The following is a 20,828-nucleotide window of genomic DNA, read 5'->3' on the forward strand; positions in this document are numbered from 1 at the left end:
GTGACCACGTCTTTTGAGTTCCACAGAATTTAGTATTCCATAGGAGTTATGTGTATATAGTTTTACAAGCAAATGAACTCACCTTTTATAATATATAATTAGGACTGAAATTTAAGTCTCAGCAAAAAAGATACTTAGCAAAAAAAAGTCGTCACTTGCAACAAGAGACCTCAGGGGAAACCAGCTTCAGGTCTTGAGTGAGATTCCAACATGTTGTTTCTTGGTACTGACATTCCTACAAGCTCTTCCTTTTCAGATTTACCTTCTCATTGCATAATATGAAAGAGTGAGGTCATTTTTTTTCCCCTGGTAAATTTAAAAAAAAAAAAAAACTTATATAAATCCTTACTGAGACATTATGAATTCTCATAAAGGGTGTGAGGGTAAGTTCATCTGATCTCCCCAACCCAAACCTACAAGCTAAAAACAGCATATGCTGTAAAGGAAAATGTGGCAAACTTTTGCAAAAAGTTCAACAGTTGCCACATAAGAAATATAAGGAGGAATAAAAGTTAGAAACTTGAGAGGATGAATCCAATCATCTGGGACCTTCCGTTCCATGTTAACAATCAGAATGTTCAGCAGAACTCAGTTTTCATGAGTTAATGGAACGTCTCACTGTGATTGTGATGAAAATGGCTATATCCATGAGTCTTAATTGGACCACACTAGCCCTGAATAAATGCCCTGCATAATATCGTACTTGAAATGTTATGCACATAGGCTTAGTTTACGGAATGTTAAAATCTTACTGAACTAAATCTTATGCATAAGAGTGTAAAACAAACACAAAAACCTCAGGCAGTATATTAATGAATATGGAAATATTCATTCCACAGCTAAGTATGAAATTCGCTATAATTAATATTTATGACCCTAAATAAGCAAAAATTGTATTTCCTTTTATTTTTCCTATGCACTGTAATTTAAAACTGATATCATTCTAATCATTCTTCCCCTGCTAGTTGGAATTCTATGGGCATGTGTTAATTCTCTTCAAATCTGCCTCTCACACGAGTTTCTTGACTGTGTCAGTTTGGTTGACTGGTGGCGTGTATACTTGTGCAACGCCAGACTCTTTGCACGTAGAAGATGTGGCAGAGAGATTTAAGATAGGACTTCTTGAATAACTACAAATAAGAGATACACAAAACTGTACTTTTGGAATATAGTATTTAAAATAACTAGAAAAAAAGGAGATATAAAATATTTAACAGTCTCTCATAATTGGCTCAAACCAAATTAAATATTTCAAGTGTAAAATTCAAATGACCACATCCTCACAGCTGAGGTAGCCACCAAAACAGGCTTCGCCGGCATGAGGGGGTTTGCATAACACAGCCAGAGAGCATCCAGCTCTTTACAGAAAGTTCTGAAGGGGAGTGGAACTATGCAGATGGAAGTGGATCATCTAATTTATAGTAAATTAGGGGGAAAAGCTGTCAGAAAGGATGGCAGAAAAATCTAAATCCATCATGTTCTTCAAATCATTGCTTCCAGTAGATTTTCTGCTTCATGAAAATGAATGAATGAACCACCAACATTGCTTCTTAATATTGTGATTCTATACTTGAATTACAGAATATTTGGAATAAGAGCTGGAAAAAAAAAAGCAAGTCATTGTTTTGTTTATTTTTTTCCCCTGAAAATAAACATTGCATCAGTCTTGGCTAAATTTGACTAAATTCTATATTACAGCTGGAGGGTCTAACTTAAGCAGCCAATGGTAATTATAAAAGTGTATTTCTGAAATATTCGCTAACCAGTATTCTCCTGATAGGCCCAGAGATTAATTCCCCACAATCAATGAAATATATAAATCACTATATGGATACAAAGAGGAGTACTGGTGTCATAACCAGCATATGCACATACTTGAAAAAAATTGAAATGAGTTCTCAAACAAGAGATGCATTGTTACCTACTGATTAAAATTTTTTCAAGATGGACAAAAATCGGTCTGTCTCAGCTGCTTCAAAATTAATCAGGGGTAAGGGAAGGAAGCCACTCTGAAAGAGCTGTGCACTCTATTGTTCCAACTACATGACATTCTGGAAAAGGAGACAGTAAAAATATCCACGGTTGCCAGGGGGAAGGGAGGGGGAGGAGTAAAGAGGCAAAGCACAGAAGAATTTTAAGACAATGGAACTATCCTTTATGATGATTAGAATGGTAGGTACAAGCTATTAAGTGTTTGTCCAAACCCACAGAATGCACTGTACCAGCAGTGAGCCCGAAGGCAAGCTGTGGACTTTGAGTGTTAATGATGTGTCAGTGAATACCTGATGGACCATTCAAGAAATTTATGGAATAACCGGTGAAGTTATTTGCAGCTCTTATCTTCCTGGGATATGTTTCCTGAAATAGCAAAGCTATGTCGTTGAAGAGAGTGGTATATTGAAGTCATGTTAACGTATGCAGTTAGCTGCGTAGATGGTTGCCACAATTGCCTTTGTTGAGAGCCTTATTCGTCCTTCGTATTACCAAGTGCACTGAATACGTTCTCTCCCCATCTACTCAACATCTATTCCATGTCTGTACACTTCACCATTGCCTCTCAGCTCTCCCAGTGTCTCAGCCTTTGTGATGATGCGTTCTTCTCATCGTTCTTGTATTTCCTGGCTATTCCTTCGTGGCTTTCTTTTCTGGATTTGTCTCTATTTTACCCCTAAATATTGGAGGTCTTTTGAACTGAATCATGGGATCACTTCTCTTTCCTTGATGCATTTTTTCACTGAGTAATCTTTTCTGTTTCATTAAATAAAACCTAAACAGTAATGACACCTGAGTTGATATCCAGAGGTAGGTCAGGAGAAACAACTGAATTTCATTTTCATCTTATAGCGTCTTTGGATTTAATATGTGCGAAGTGGGATTGTTACACCTATGCAAATCTTTTCTTCCCCCGGGTTTTAGTTATCTCAGTATATTTGATTGCAACGCACTCTGTTGCACCGGCCACTCCATTACACACTCCAGGGACATTATTCACATTGTTTCTACTATTGTGAATGGTAAATGGCATCTTTCAGCCTCCAGCTACGCCTCTGGTCAACCATTTAAGGTTATGTGTCTGTCGCTAACTTCGTAGCTAAATTTTGTGAAAGATGAATCTATATTTGCAGTCTCCATTTTCTCACTTCTCATTTTCTTCTAAATTACTACAATCAAATTTATATCCTTACCACATTGCTGAAAACCTATGGAAGATTCTAGCAAATAACATCAGTGACATTCTTCTAGGTGAATCCATTAGAATGCTTCATTCACCCTCTTATTTAATGACTTGAATTATTCAGTCATATTGAAAATTCAGTATTTTTAAAATTCTCTCTTCTCTGTGCTTTTATCCATAGTGGTTTAGATTTTGACCGAAATATTGGTCTTCCACAGACTCTCTTTTTACCTTTCTTTTTCTAAAGACGTTATTTATTTGGAGCAGTTTTGGGTTCACAGCAAAATTGAGGGGAAGGTACAGAGATGCCTTACATATTCCTTACCCCATACATGCATGGCCTCCCCTATTATCAACATCTCCTGCCAGAGTGGTACGTTCATTGTGAATGATGGACTTATATGCTATTATTGCCTAAATCCCGTAGTTTACATTAGGGTTCACTCTTGGCGTTTTTACCTCCTCTGTGTTTGAACAAATAGATAATGGCGTATACCATCATTATAATTTAATACAGAATAATTTCATTGCTTTAAATTCTCCCTCCACCCCAACTCCTGGGAACCACTGATGATTCTGCTGTCTCTATAGTTTTGCCTTTTACAGAATTTTATATAGTTGGAATCATACAGTGTGCAGTCTTTACAAATTGGCTCCCTTCACTTGGTAAGGTGTATTTAAGGTTTCTCCATGTCTTTTCATGGCTTGATAGCTCATTTGTCTTTATTGCTGAACAAAAGTCCCTTGTCTAAACGTATCAGTTTTTTTAAAATTTATTCATCTACTGAAGGACATGTTGACTGCTTACAAATTTTGGCAATTGTGGTTCTCTTTTTTTTCTAACTCTCCATTACTTCTGAAATAATATTTCCTCCATAAGCTTCAACTATTATTATTGTAATGCTTCTCAAATCTAGATCTATAGTTGTGAAAGCATTAAGTCCTCACTTTTAACTTATTGCTAGACAAATTATCTAACCTTTCAAACTCAAAATGTCTGAAACAAAATTAATTATTTGATTTCCTTCAATCCTAAAGCCAACTCTTTTTTGCTGAGTCTGTGCTGTATTAATTTTGACTCTGTCACCCAGTCTGGAAAGGTGAGCGCCATAATCAATCATTAGATACTCTTCCTCAGCTGTCATATTTGAGTGGTCATCACATCCCTTAAAAATATTTGAGAATTATTTCAAGATATTTTCTTCCTCTCTAGTAAATCAGCAACTCCAGTTCTTAACTACCTCACAGCTTAGTTGGATGATGTCAATCACTTTTCACTAGAATTTCTATTGTCAGTTATTGCTTTTTTGGCCAATCTTCTGTTCTACTAGTAAGTAGACAATGCTTTTTATTTTATAAAATAGAAATCTGACCATAAAACTCTTTATCTTAAATACCTTTGATGGCTCCCAGCATGCGATTCTTCACTGTCTAATTGTAATGTTCTTCCCTGGACTTGTTTCTGACCATTCCTTCGCTGGACACACTCTCATCCACAGTCATGCTGTGGGTCATTCTTTGAACTTGGCATGTAAATTAATGCTGCATGATTTTGCTCATTATTTATTTTTCTTCTTAAATATCCTTTTCTCCTTTTCTGTTTAATAAAATCCTACTAGTTGTTAACAGCTCACCTAATATGTATCTTCTGGGACGTTACCCTCTGCTCATCTAGGCTTTCTCTTTCTTAATGCTCTACTGTGACTTTTCGCTTTATGTTAGTGCCCGTTTTGTTGTATTGGAATTATTTATTCCCACATCTCTCTCCCCTGTTGACTGTGAGCTCGCATGTCCACGAATTGGTTTCGTAATTTTCCCAGAGGATATACTGGTGTTCAATAAATTCAGGTTTACTAAATGATAAGCTAAAAGGAATGGGTAATAATTAAAAAGAAAAAGCTCAGAGAGGCACGTAGCAGAACGTCTTAGAGCCAGGCTGAGTATTTCTATAATATTATATGGAGTAGGGGGTGATTGTGTGTCTTTGAGCAGAAAAAATAATTGTTACTGTGACAATTATAGCATATGATTGATGCACAGAAAGAGAGTGATTTGGAGAAAAATAACCACCTTGATAGATATATAAACAAAACATTTTAATTTTTTGAAGACTACAAGAGAAAAACATTGATTAGAAGAACATACTTTTCGTAAAGACATTCATGTGAATGACTGCCTGACAAACGGAGCCTCCCAGGTAAATTTTATGATTTGCAATGTGCTGTTGCTGTGCTAAGCACAGAGGGTAAGTGAATGTTAGAATTCAGGGGTCCCATACAGGCGCATCCTAGTATCTGGAGTTTGCCTGTTCCTTTGTTAAACACAGTGCAATAAACAGAGAGAGAATGGGTACCGTGATGGTTACTTCTATGTGTCAGCTTGACTGGGCTAAGGGATGCCCAGATAGCTGGTAAACTACTATTTCTGGGATTGTCTGTGAAAGAAGTGTTTATAAAAGTGATTAGCATTTAAGTCTGTCGACTAAAGAAGATTGCTCTAAGCACATGAGTTGGCAACGTTCAATCTGCTGAGAGCTTGAACTGAAAGAAAATAGAGGAAGGGCCAATTTGTTCTCTCTGCTTCAGCTGGGACGTCAGTCATCTCCTGCCCTGGGACATGGGTGCTCCTTGTTCTCAGGCCTTTGGACTCAGACTGGGATGTACACCATTCTCCCCCTTGGTCTCAGGCCTTCAGGCTTGGACTAGAACACACATCATGGGCTGTCCTGCACCTCCACCTTGCAGTCAGCAGGTCATGGGACTACTCAGCCTCCATGTTGCATGAGCCCGTCCCTCATAATGAACTTATTTCTTCCTATCTATCTTTCTGTCTGTCTATCTATCTATCTATCTATCTATCTATCTATCCCATTGGATCTGTTTTCCTGGAGAACCCCGAGTAATACAGGAACAGTGTTTGAAGGTCTGTTAAGGTGCAAACTACAAAGGCATCTATCTCTGACTGTAGGTGCAGTTTAAATGGCTGGACACCAAATCACTCATTTTATTCGATAACTGCTTGCTTACATTTCAAGGGAAAAACTGAATGCAAACCAAACAAAAATAAGCAATCTCAAATAGGCATCTCATGATGACTCAACTGAAAGTCTAAAGAATTCCTTTCTGTATGTGTCTTTCTGTTAGCAAAGGCATCAGGGAAATGTGCTCAAGTAACAACAGATTGCCATTTGGTGCATCTGGATCCCTCATAAGAAGCCATTCATGAAACTCATATTCTTTCTAAAAAGATGCTGATTTTATAATCTTTTTAAATGCACAGCATTTCTTTTATTGGAGCCCCATTAAATTCTTTTCTGAATTCCCTTTATCTTTATAAATTAAGGTCTGAGCATGATGTTTATGAAGGCAGGTGTGGTCCAGTAGTTACATATTCTTAAAATCACACTGTTCACATTTAGAACTTAAATTAAAGCATTGGATTCATAGACATGTGTAGTTTTAATAGACTGTACAAATTGATTCCTTGCATTCTCTTTTCCATGGAGGAATTAAGCCATAGGTCTAAAATAAATGAAAATCACAAAAGAAGATGTTGCTGTCATCAAAATTAAATGGGAGAGGAGTGAATCTATAAAAGAATACTGGGTGGATTTTCTGAAGACATACATGCTTGAGTTTTCAGCATAGAGATAGATAAGGAGATAGAAAGAAAGAGTAATGCTAATAAGAATGTTAAAGACATTTGGTTTTGGGGAGGACAGGTAATTTTAACACATAGATATTGCAGAAGTTTCTTTACCCTCCATCTGTTTTCATCCTGACAGGTTTGTATTCAAAATGTTTTCTGTACCGCATTTCCCGCCAGCATCAGTGCTATGCATATGGGTGGTTAAGGCAAGGGCTACGTACATCCTTGAATGTCAGCTGGGATGCTCTGATCTGCTCTCAGAGTGAAGCAGGCATACAGAGAGGGAGACTGGGGATGGATTAGGCAGCCTATCAACTGGTGGAACTTCATCACTTAAAGGAACCACCTTGAATGATTATAGAAACCAAATGAAAACAGACATGAAAAGAAACTGGAATGCAGTGGCCGTCTTCCACCCTTATTGGATTATTGATTTTGTTTGTCATCTTAGTTTATTTTGGGAAAGTGCTTTAAGCCCATAATCACTTGGGAGAGAGTGGAAGTGTTATTTATTTTAAATAATAAAAAATGTAGAAAATTTGTGAATCTATCCTATGGAGTGGGGTTTATTTCAGTATAACAAGTACAGAGAAGACTTTTCTCACTGAACTTTATTTGAACCTCAAAGAATGCTGAATTAGTTTACATTTCATTATAGGCTAGTAATTCCCTCAGCACATTAGAAGGTGGCTCCAGAACGAACAAACTATGTATATCCTTGGGCTGCTGCAAAATTCTGTGAGCACCAATCCTAAAATCCCAGCCGGAAAGGTCAAACCTGAATTGTTTAATCAATAAGAACCTTACTCTTTGCATTTGTAAAGAGTGCACATTCTACAAATAGGAATATTTCAAAATCAATTACTGGGTACTTCCCATTACAGTGACAGTTACCTCTCACCCTCCAAAAGCATAAACAGCAATAGGTTAGAATATGTTCTAATTCATCATCTGGCAGTTTTCATTAGCAAGGTAAAAGAGACTTGAGCTGGAAGTAAAAAATAATGTAAATATCACTCACACATCATGATGCTCCCCGCTACGTAAAATCTTAGCTGTCACAGAACTGCCACGTCTCTAATCTTACCCGGTGAGCTTCTTTTTAAAAATTTGCTGTGTGTGAAGATTTCCTATAGCTATTTACATGTCCACAACATTTCTTGGTTTACTGTTTTCTTTATCTCCAAGGAATCGCCAAATCAGGTTTTGACATTCTAAACTATAGATGACAATAGCCAATATGATATAGCATTGACTATCATTTTCTGGGAAAGGAACAGATATTAAATCATAATTTAGGCAAATGACCTGACAAGACATGTTTCCATGTACCACCAGATCTGAAAAAAACCCAGAGTTCATCTTCCTTAACCCTACTTTCTAGGGTTCTAACATATCTCTTCAAACTATTTGACTTAAAGTTAGTTATGTAAACATTTTTGTCATTTTACAAATGGTCCCAATTCGGAGGATTTGAACTCTCAGATATGGAACTGGAAATTGTATTATACACTGAGAGATAACCACATCAACATTCCATTTAAGTAACACAACTTTGCTGAATTCAATTTAATTGTGAGCATTAGTTTCCAGCCCCAAAAGGCTGTTCTTTAACCACTAATAATGAAACTTGAGAGATCACATATGAAAAACTAATCAATATTATGATTTTACTTTCTGTGTCACATTGCCCTTTCAAAAGATAAACCAATAATAAATCCCATCCCATAAGCTATTTAACAATATGACCATGACTCTCCTCCCATAATAGGAGGTGTCTATGTCATTTATCTTTGAATCTGGGCTTATTTATGACTTACTTAAACTAATAGTGAATGGCAGAAGTGATGGTGTACTCTTCCTGAGGTTATGTCAGGAAAGAGGATGCAATATTTACCCTGGTGTTTGGAATTCTCATTATGGTGCCCTAAATCAAGTGGTAGGAAGTCTCACTCCTCTGAAGTCACTCTGCAACAAGATAGCCCAAACACGCTCATGCAGAGAAACCATTTGGAAAGGTCGTGAGACTTGCTGAATGGCGAAAAGAAAGAGACAGTGAGACACAGAGAGAGAGAGAGAGAGAGAGCGAGAGAGAGAGATGTTTGGCCACCTTTTAACTGCTCCAGCTCCACCCCCTCTCTGACTGTGAGCACGTAAAAGACCTCAAATCACTACGGATATGAAGCAGTGTAAGAAAATGCCCAGTTACTTCCTCAGAAAAAGAAAGTTTAAAAGGAGAAATCAAACACCCAGAGAATCAATCCCAAAGACCAGTACTGGACTCTAATCAACTCTATAATAAGTACAAAATGAACTTGGGCCCAGATCAATGCACTGACCACTGCTGCCCCAACAAAACTTGGGGTTTTCTTTGTTGCCTCTCTCTGTAAGATGAGGGGAGAGATAAAATCATTTCTAATGTTAGAGTCCACTCAATAATGAGAAGATTCAGAATGACATAAATTATTTCAGAACCTAGGCAATCAAAGCCTACTTAGGAAAGCACTATTAAAAATTTACTATGTTTCTTACATAATAAATATATATACAAATCATAAAATAAAATATAAAAAGAAGTTAAAAATATAAAATAATCTTACTTTAATTCCACTACTCAGAAATAGTTACTTGTAAATAATTAGGAGTCTCAGTTGTTGACAGAATAATCCACTATAGGTAGTTTAAGCAAAGCTCTTTTAAAATAAGACATATTTTGATGGGCTAAGAAATAAGGCTTTTGATTTTTTTTTTTTTTATTTTGAGAAGTAGAGAAGTTCTAGGGGTTCCCATTTGACACATCTTTTAAAATATTTCTTACCACATAGGTCAAGGGGCCAAATGGTGTTTCTGCCAGTTGTTTGGTGGATTTATTGATGTTACATACTCATAATCTGGGGAAATGAGCACAGGTCTTTATGGTGAATTTTGAAATCAAGAATTGTGAGTCTCCCACTTTGTTTGTCTTTTCTGAGATTGCTTTGGCTGTTCTAGGTGATTGTATTTTCATGTAGAATTATTTTGTCAATTTTTATGAAAAAAAGAAGGCTGGGACTTCAGTAGGAACTGCATAGAATTGTAGGTAAATTTGAGAGAGAATTGCCATTTAACAATATTAGGTCTTCTGATCCATGAACATGGGATACCTTTTCATTTATTTAGATCTTCTTTAATTTATTTCTATCATGTTTTGTAGTCTTCAGAGAGCAAGGATAAACTTTTTTGGTTAAATTTATTTTTAATGCATTGTAAATTGAATTGTTTTGCTAATTTTACTGTCATTTCAATGTTGTTCATTGCTAATGCATATAGATACAATTAATTTTTGTAAATTGATCTTTATCCTGAAGTACTGCTGAAATTATTTATTAACTCTAATAGTCACAGCTTTTCAAAGCCCTTTGTAGACATCTTAACTGATAAGTCTTTCTTGTCATTTTTCTCCAGACTCCTGTATGCCCAAGCTGGTGTTGCAGCCTCAGGCATCTGTGATGGTAAATAGTTGCAGCAAATTGTTTTCCCAAAGCCCTGTGTATAAGGCTTTTCCTTGAAAGAGAGCTCTGAGTCAATTTAAGTAACAAAAATAGAGGTTTTTCTTAAGAAACTCTTAAAATTCAACCGTAATCATGATTCTGCCTGTTAATAATCACTGACCTTTCTTTCTTTTAAGAGAGTTGATGGTCAATTAAACATTTATAATAAAATATAAGAAATATTAGAGAAATTGTAGTAGTATATAGCAAGGACCATTATTTTAGTTTGGGGTGAGTACTGAGAGATGTTAAGAAGATACTCTTGGAAAAAATGTAGTTTAAAAAGAATTCTGAAAAACGAGAAGGAGTAACCTTGGCAATGTAAAGGAAGACCATGTTTTAGGCAGTATCCAAAAGCCTAAATATGAGAGAATTATTTATTATGGATGGAAAGTAGAAAGCATAGGGAAGCAGCCAGAGATTGGGCTGGAGTAGTAGGAGAGGCAAGAGGAAGCTTGGAGTGACACAAACAAATGAGCCTTTTAGAGGAGCAACTGAGGGTAGAAATCAGGCAAGGCTGCGTATAGAAAAGTGAAAGTGAAAAAGGAGACATTTTCAGTAACGCTAATGAAAAATAGCATTGGCCTTGGCCAAAGTAATGAATCTAAGGTGAGGATTTGGAGGAGGAGACCATTTCAGAGAAGTGCAGTCATTGAACTTGGTGATGAGTGGACAGTTGAGGACAGAGATATTAAGAACACAGTCCCAGGGTTTTTGTTCGCAAAACGTGAGTTAACAGTCATTTCAACCACAGAGAGACAGAGTTTATTTTTTGGGGAAAATTATAAGCTTATTCTCTGACATGCATAACTTGTAGTATGCATGGGGTATCCAATTTCAGATACACAGTGACGATTTTCACAAATGAATTGGGATCTCAGAAAAGCAATCTGATCTAGTAATAGTTAAGAAACACTAGCAAAAAATTGACCATTGGAACCATGGATATGGATGAGATGATGCAGGGAGTGAAACGAAGGACAGAATATTCAGGTCTTCATAGCGACATTTAGAGGCAGACCCTGGGCAAGAAGGCTGCAAGGGACACTGAAGAAATGGCCAAAGGTGAGTAGGACCAGCTGGAGTGTGGGGCATTGTGGGAGCCAAGGAGGTTTAGGGGGAGAGACTGACAGTATTGGCTGCTGCTGAGGATAAGTAAGGTCAGGATTGAAAGCTGTCTTTTGGATTTAACCAAAGGGTCACTGGCTATTTGGTGAGAACACTTCTGATGGAATTGTGGGCATAGAAGACAAACTTCAGTGTGAGCGGGTTGTCAAAATGCGGAGAGGACAACCTCAGATGACTCTCTTTAGAAGCTCTGCTGCGGAGAGGAGGAGGAGAGGGCTAGAGACAGCGCACGGGAGAAAGATCAGCATTACTCCAGCTCAGAGGCTGTTTTCTTCCTCTCTTCCGCTTCCTGTTTTCCTTTTGGATATGTATTGTTTTTGTTGTTTTAAAAGCTTGAAGATATTTGAATACACTTAAAAGTTGCCAGAAAGGAACTAATAGAGAGAGAACTTGAAACTGAAAATACTGGAAAGAAATGAATTGATTCCAGGGGGGCAGGGACCACTTTGCATACCTGTGATCTTCACTTGAGCTGCTTTATAGTTGATTATTGGAAACAGAGAAAGTAATGGGATAAAAGCCATCCATAGTCCCATCCACAGGCAATAAAAACTAAGTTAACCAAAGTTATTCGCTCAATTCACCAAAAATCTGAGTTTTCTCTAGTGCAGAGTTTCCCTAAGGGAAAGACAATGCCTGAGTCTGGAGCTCTGGTAGCACCTGGCCGTTCTTCTTAAAAGATGATGGCGAGTAACCAGATGCTTTGTCCTTCCTCCCAAGTGTCTTTTTGGTCAGGAAACATTCAGGACCAAGCAAGGCCAGCCGATCCCTGATGTAAATTTAAAACTTCATTAGGGTCTAATTCTCTGCCTCAGGACTTAAGCCCCAAGGGTCAAGAGAAGCAGGTGTCTGTCTTTTTTTTTTTTTTTTTTTTTGTATTCACAGAAAATCTGGCTCATTTTCTGATGCCAAAACTTTATTACATAATCAATTATTACTTCCCTATTAGTCTTACCTACTCTCCGAGACTCACCTTGTTATACATGGTGGCTCTTTATTGCATACAACTATCAAAGGAACCACATCAAGGGGTGCTGCGGTGACGCCTTTTGTGGAGTGACTGTAACCCAGCCCAAGAAGTCAGACTCGCCTTGTCTCCTCCTACCTCCTTCCGAGTCAAACTGCGACTCCTCCAGTCTGCCAGCCCTTGATCTTTAAGGCTCTGAAGTAAAATGAGTAAAAAAGCTGTCCCTGCAAGAACCTTTAATCAGCAACACTCTCAGCACATCACAGGATGAAAGCAACAGGCAGGTCGGGCCTCTGCTGTCAGAGGCCGGGCAGGCAAAGTCACCCGGGAAACCGCGGGCTCCCCGCGGGCCAGATCCTCCGCAACAGCTGTGTCTCCCGCGGGGGACGCTCTGCTGGCTCTGCAGACGACAGAGAAGACTGGAAAGAGGAAAATGAGACAGCAATCAGAAAGGAGAGACAAAGCTACTGAACAGCCCAGGGAGAGAACATCTTTTATTTTTAAATGTTTTTGGAGAAAGCTGAGTCTTATAAAGTAACTTCCTTGTGTTGCTTAAATGGAGTGCCAGAAAAGGCTTGGAAATGTTTGCAGCGATGTCACAACAAACAGTGAATGAATCGTGGGCACACCAAAAACGGGACCAAATTTCTCAGAATGATGTAGTGACTCTGCCTCTTCCTGTGATCCCTAGACCCTGTGAAAGATTGCTGAGCAGAAACAAGCGACACGCTTAGCGTCTTGCTTTGAAATCACTCAGCATAGGAGATAATTATGACAATGCACAGAACAGCTTTTCCCTCTGCCGACGTTCCTTTCCATCAAATTTCTCTATTGTTTTTCCCAACAAGATGATGGGTAGTAATACGAGGCCCCATTCTTGCTCTTTTTTTTAATACCATTAATGCTCACTGAACCACATTTAATTAAGGAAACGCACACTGATACGCATTGCATAATCAGGTCAGGGGCTGGCGCTGAAATTGATTGAGGACAGCTCTTTCACACTTATTTCAATTTATGAATGCTCAGACGCAGACAGATAGTGAAAAGGGTTTAATTTCCATTTGTGTTGTTTGCACATTCTTTATAACGTAAGCATTAATTGAACATGCTCAGTGTCAGTGAGGAGCCATCAAGCATATCCATTTTCCATAAATGAAGGTCACAGGTCAATCTCGAGCAAGTTCCAAGCAATCTAGTTATAGAAATGTATTTATATTTGATCAGTTATGATATGAAAGACTAGAGATCTGGAAAATTAACACCAGGAAAGCAGTGCAACTCTGGCTGTGGAATGGCAGCTTCTGGGAAGCAAACACCAAAAGTTTGCTGCTCTGTGTCTGAGAATGTGGTTCTGGTGCTCACGGTGCGCTTCCGAGATGCTCTTTATTTTGCGTGTTGATGCAGGTCACCGCAAACAGTGAGTTCAGACTGCTAGCATGGGGAGAAGATTGTCAGCTAAGATTTAATTTGCTGAGGAGGAGGTTGCTGACATAAAGCCACAAGGCATTTCTACCCATTGAATTCACTATTTCGTCCAGCACTGTGCTAGGCACACTTCAGGTAAACCAGAGAAAGTCCATTTCCAGATGAGTGTATGGTGATTTTTTTCAAACGTATGAAGATGTCAGATTTTCTTTTTCAGATTTTCATTTAAAATCATGGATCCATGCTATTATGTCATTTTGTATTTTCTGAACTTGATTTTTAAACATTTTTCTATTGAAGTATAGCTGGTTTAGCATGTCGTGTAGTTTCTGGTGTACAGCAGAGTGATTCAGTCATACGTATACATACATATATTCCTTTTCATATTCTTTTTCATTATAGGCCATTACAAGGTGTTGCACGTAGTTCCCCACGCTCTACAGTAGGTCTCTGTTGTTTATCTGTTTTAGATACAGTAGTGTACATCTTTAAACCTTGAACTCCCAGTTTAACCCTCAGTCAAGCCCTCTTCCCTCCAGCCCCATAGCCATAGGTTTATTTTCTGTGTCTGTGAGTCTGTTTCTGTTTTGTAAATGAGTTCGTTTATGTCCTTTTTTTAGACTCCACATATAAGTGATATCATATGGTATTTCTCTTTCTCTTTCTGGCTGACTTTTTATGACAATCGACAGTAAAACCTTTTTTTAAAAACAACATTTGCTCTAGATTAGACTGTTTTGCTCTTTTCTTGGATTTTAGCCTAAGACTTCAACTCAAAATCAATTCATATATTTCTCAAAAAACAATCCAAGTTCCCATATCTTGATCTAATAATCCTATAATAAAAATGAATCACACTTGTGGCTCTTATATAAAAATATGCATGGTTTCTCACACCTAGAATAATATTCTCTGCTTATTAAGGTCACAGTAATAGGAAAAGGAAGTAGAGGATGCTTTCTGAAATTCATCCACTCCCCTGAGAGCAAGCTATCTCTCTGTATCTTCACCAGCAAGTGGAAGTTTGTTTTCTGCCTCGGAGGCATAAAAATATGCTCTCCTTCTTGAATCCTCTAATTTTATCCTTAGAATTTTCAAGAATTTAATGCCCAGGGGTCTTGTATTTTGTATTTTGTCCTTGAGTCAAGTGTGACCAGTTAAGTTGGCATCACGCCACTAAAATTTGCATGTGATTTCAAATTTTCAATCTTCTTAAGAGCGGTTGAAAAGTTACAAGGGATCATGGTTGTTATCGCAAAAGCTGTTCTGTGACACATCCAATATTTTTATCTAGCTTGACCCAGGGGAAAAAACACAACAACAACAACAGGAAAACCATTTAGAAAAATTAGAGTCAGACAAATATTTTAAATATTACCTGCTAGTTTGATTAGAGACGTCAATAACAGGAAAATAAAGCAGGAATCACAAATTGATGAAATATGACAAAATATAACTTAAAAGCTGTATTCCCACTTGATTTTTCACCTTGTGAAAATTAAGTGAACAGCCAATGCCTTAAAAACAAAAACAAACAAAAAAAAAATGGGATCCAAAAGGAAAATATTCATTTAATAATGTATGGGAAGTTTTCATTAAAGAATGTATTTGTGGAAGTGAAAGTCTTTTTTGCCCCCATTCTCTAGCTTAAAACATAACTGGAAAGAGGGCAGACACCTTAAAAATTTTTAAAAACAAAAAACTACTATTAGAAGAAGAGATTTGGCATCATCAACAGAGGAAGAGACTAAGGATTATCTAGGCTCTTCCAGGTTCCATCCCCTGAGATAAACACAAAATAGTTTTAGATTTAGTCATATGAATGACTTGGAAATTCTCTGCCTCCATTTCTCATGTGAGTTTCTGTAATAAGTAATCTTTGTTACAGGTCTTTAAATTTCAAGGAATAAGATGCTGCAGCAAGTACTAGAGAAAATGTGACTATGGTCATCATTGAGCGTTTAGGGGGAAAGAGCCGTTGAGACAGGAAAAAAGAGACGCCCTCAGTGTCCAGGCGCGAAGGGGAGCAGGGCGCGTGATGCACGTGGCTCCACTGTCTGTCACTCTGAGAAAGAAGAGGTTCTTCACCTGATGCATTTCAGGAGGAACCCTTGTGACAAATTCTAATTGGAAGGGTTCCTGGGGAGCACTGCACAAAGCCTCTAAACATTTTAGGTGGGAACAAAATGTCGTGGATGCTATCTTTTTTGGAAAAATGGAGCGGCGGAAGGAAATTGTGCGCAGGAGATGTATGAGAATTGTCCTAAGAGGAATTATTGAAAACTTACTAGCACAGAAGAGTCCCTTGTAGGCTGCTTTGTGGTCTGGAGGAACGACGTATCTTACCACCTAATGGTACGTGATGTAGTTTAAGAATCACAGGCCTCCAATTCCAGAGTTGGGCAGTGTTTTCTCAGAATAAAAGAAAAACAAAACAGGTGTTAAATGAAAAATGATGCATACAAATGAGAGAATAGGGTAGTGCATTTAAAGGTTAAACAATTTTTAACTATGATTTTTTTTTCCATTCTGGTTGCAAAGTAAGCAAACAAACAACAAAAATAAACAAACAAGCAAAAACCAAAAATAAAAAATAAAAAATAAAACCCCACAGAACAGACTTAGTGTGCTTTGGGGTTCTCTGTTTGTTTGCTTGTTTGTGGTAAGTGATGTACAGTTAACAACTGGGAGGCTTACCGGAAGTTTCTTATTAAATTTTTAAACAATTGAGCAATTTGAACTATTCACCTTTCCAAACTATGGAATTATTGGAATGGGCTTATGTTTCCTTTTCTTGCCAGCCATGAGTTCCCTAGAGAAAAAGAATGGTTATCAGTAAAAGCCAGAATTCTCTTTTCCTAACATATATGACCTTTATTTTCATTCATTTTGAATGTTTATGTAGAAACTTCCTTTGGAATAAAAGACAATTGATCTTTATAGGAGCCTCTTAAACTCATAATTCTCTCTAGAAATATACCAAAAGAGCATGTAAATTTATTTCCAAATTATAAGCAGGAACCAATTTGAAAAAAATTTACTGATAGGGTGCTAAGCTTTATTAAAAGGAAGAGAATGAGTGACTCTTTCAAAAAGTCTGAATTATATTTGTACCTTCTAATCTACTATATCAGGAGTTTGCAAACTATGGCCTGTGGGCCAAATCTGGCCATTGGTCTGGTTTTAAATAAAGTTTTATTGGAACACAGCCATGCCCACTTACACATAGATCGGCTGCTTTTGCCCCGCAATGGCAGAATTCTGTAACTATGACAGTGGCATATAGCCTTCAAAGCCAAAAGTATTTCTAGATGGCTCTTCACAGAAAAAATTTGCTGTCCTCTGTACTAAATGGAAAGGTTTTTGGCCAGATTAGATTTGAAAGGTATGACATTTCTGATTTTTCTTTTCACTCTGTGATTCCATCCTTAAACTGCAGTGAGGATTAATTTTGAGTGAAGTTCTCTGACAGCGCATGATACATATATTTATGTACCCCCGAGAACTTCCTCATGAGGGAGATATTTTTAATCCTCATTATGTTTAAGATAAAATAGACTCAGATAATTTAGGAAGATTTTCCTGCCATGCAGCTAATAGCAGGAATATTTTCCAACTATTTTCTGCTATTTTCAGTGAATCAGTACTCAGTTCACAGAAGAAGAATTGGCTATCGAAGGTCAAATTCTTCCCACCCTGCTTTGTTTGCTTTTTGTTTACTTTGTCTTGTTCTCTTTACTCTCTAGAGCTTTGCTGTGAACACTGAGCATCCATTTTGACTGTTGCATCTATTTTTAGATAACCCTGAGGGAAAGGATGGGAGGCAGGGAGCCCCAGGTCAGCCCAGGAATTCTGGGACTGAGGGGCCCTGTGGGCTCTTCCTCAGGGAAGGGTTCTGGACACACGGCAAGCCCCAGAGCAGAAATGGCCTTGCTGTCACGAGGCAGCAGTATCGCTGGCATCAGACCCTGGTCTGAGACCACCTATCTGTTTAAGCAGCAGGGCTTTTAGGACCCCTGATTTTGAACCACTGCAGGTGCGTGGTCTCCTTCTCACCCTGTTCCCTCCCTCCCAGCGTCTGCATCACCCATCCCCACCTCCCCCCACACCCACTTGACCTGGCTCGCTCCTGAAGACGGCCGTGTCTGTAACCCTGGCTTAGTGAACAGGTTTGAAAGAGCCTCAGAGGATTCCCAGGGTCCCAGCTCACCTGGGGGATCAACAAATGATTACATGAAGTCCCAAGAGAAGGGACTGAGTGGAGATTATGCTTCTGCCACCAGGCCAAATGCATACGAGAAATAAAATCAAGTTTAGTTCTATAATGTTGGAACACCTTACTATACCTTAGCCACACAGTCTGGGGAGGTGTGAACTGTGAATAGGAAAGTTACTGGTAACTAATTGCAGAGCAGATGTTGAAGGTCTATTTTTAAATACATGGCTGATTGAAATAGGACTGAAATACAGGGCAAGTTCTGTGCTCAGACTCACTAGAGGGGGGCCAGGGTGAATGTTGTCTAATCACCATAGGGTTGTTTTATCCAATTAAAAATTAATTCTTGAGAACCAGATGCTGCTGAGGACACAGACCGCCAGCAGCAGCCAAGGTCCCTGAGTGAACCGACATTGGAAACAGGCCCCAGCAGCCCGTGGAAGGGAGCCCATGTAAGGACAGCTGTCCCAGCTTCTGACACCAAAGGATCCTTGTCTGTCTTCTTCATTATCCCCAGTGCCTGGCACATCGCCACTTGGACGCTAGGTAGATGTCCAGCATGCATCTGATTTGGACAGAAAGTGTAGTCAAACATGAGAAAAAATAGAACACTTAGTATATTAAAATGTGATGGTATTAACCAAAAATTTGGGGGTAGAGTGAGGATAACAAAGTTCTATTTAAACCTTAGAAGAAACAGTTTAGTCAAATTGACCTTCTTATGAAACCTACCATGATTGCCCCCTTATTTGAAATTGCAGTCCCTTTCTTTCTTCCTGTCATTACCCAGATCAACTTCCTTTTTTTTTAAATTCATATCTTCCTTTTATATTTTCTTTTTGTCATGTCTATCTTTGCTAAAATGTTAAGTCCACTTTGAGAGTGTATCAACCAGGAAAGGCTGTGGAATGAGTAGCACAAACATCTCAGCATCTTTCAACTCATCTTTCTCTTCCTGCAGGAAAATCAAATAAGGAGACTTTGCTCAGTAATGTCAACTAGAGATGTAAACTAATGGAGACTTAATGTTTTTTTGTTTTTTTTTTTTATTTTTAATTGAAGTAAGTCAGTTACAATGTGTCAATCTCTGGTGAACAGCACAATGTCCCAGTCATGCATATACATGCATATATTCATTTTCATATTCTTTTTCATTAAAGGTATTACAAGATATTGAATATAGTTCCCTGTGCTATACAGAAGAAACTTTTTTAAAATCTATTTTTATATATAGTGGCTAACATTTGTAAATCTCAGATTCCCAAAATTATCCCTTCCCACCCCGCTTCCCTGGTGACCATAAAATTGTTTCGTATGTCTGCAGGCCTGTTTCTGTTTTGTACAACTGTGACCTCAGACGCCAGGGAGAGGAGATCATGGTGAACCATGAGGAGTGGAGTGGGATGTGTGATCTGCTTGTAGGGAAGAGCAATAAATATTTGTGAACAGAAGAACAATCTCCCCCAGAGCAGGAACTGCTGTCTTTTGTGCACTGATTTATCCTAAGCACACACAACAGTAGCTTCCATGAGACGGGTGTTCAATAACTATTTGTTTCCAATTTATTTCTAAACTTCCAACTTCCACAGCTGTGTGCCAAAGCAAAGAGCTTTCTCTGCATTTTGGGAGCAGCATGTGTGCATGCTGTTGTTCCCCTGTGACAAAGCTGCCATAAGAAACATTATTATGTGAAAAGATGCATGGTGTGGTGTAATACACATTCCCTAGGTGAGGAGATAATGAAATCACTTCCCTCTTAAGGTTTAAAATATTATGATACTCATTCCCATCTTACAGATGAAATGGAAGTCCAGTTTTTATCCTGGATCTTCCCTTCCCAAATCCCAAGGACTATTCGTGAATTCATTTTTGAGCACCAGCCTATGTCAACCAACAAAGCAGGAGCTAGGTGGGCTCCCACCGTGGCTGAGCTCAGCGAACCATGTCACCAGCCTCCTCTACCATTTCTCCTACCACGTGACACTGACTGTGAACCCTGAGGTCACGGCAGCTGTGCTGAAGTTGGGTGTCTTCCTCAGATGGGGTCTGGCCAGCCGCTGGCTCTTGCTGACAATATGTCCTGCTCTTTACCTGATCACCCCTGCAGGATGCTGCCAGCTCGCCCAGACTCGGAGTGAGAGCATTTTCCTCTCAAGTCCATGCTTAGTTGGGAATATCCTACAGCAAAACAGCACAGGAATCGGGTCTCACAGATTTTGGTGCTGCACAGGGTGCTTTCGGACACTTGCACATGGCATTTTCTCCCGGACACACCCAAACACAGCATAGAGAGACCCAACAGAGTCAGCATCCAGCGCCAATAAGGCAACAAAGTGCAAACGACTAGTTCCCTCTCCCTGTCCCATTCCTGGTCTCCTCTTTCCCTTAGAGTGTCCCTCCTCTCAGCTCTCTGGCTCTCCTTCCCTGTTGCATGGCCACAGTGGAGCTACTGGCCCTTCAGTGCATCGCAGCATCTTTCAATCACAAGGAGACTCACTCTGTGTGAGGCTCACTCTGCTCCCAGAGCCTTGCTCTCAGGAAAATATGCATGTGAAAGGCAGGGGAAATGCTGGGCTGGAGGGCCATTTGCCATATGCACTCATTGTTCATAAACCTCAGGTCCCTGATAAGTTTAAAATAACCTTGAATATTCACAGCTAAAGAAATACTCAATTCCATCTTTCCAAAACAAGAGTCCTCTTCCTCATGGTAAAATGCCAATCCATGACCAAGAAG

The sequence above is a fragment of the Camelus bactrianus genome, chromosome 8 (assembly GCF_048773025.1).
Source record: "Camelus bactrianus isolate YW-2024 breed Bactrian camel chromosome 8, ASM4877302v1, whole genome shotgun sequence".
Lineage (NCBI taxonomy): Eukaryota > Metazoa > Chordata > Mammalia > Artiodactyla > Camelidae > Camelus > Camelus bactrianus.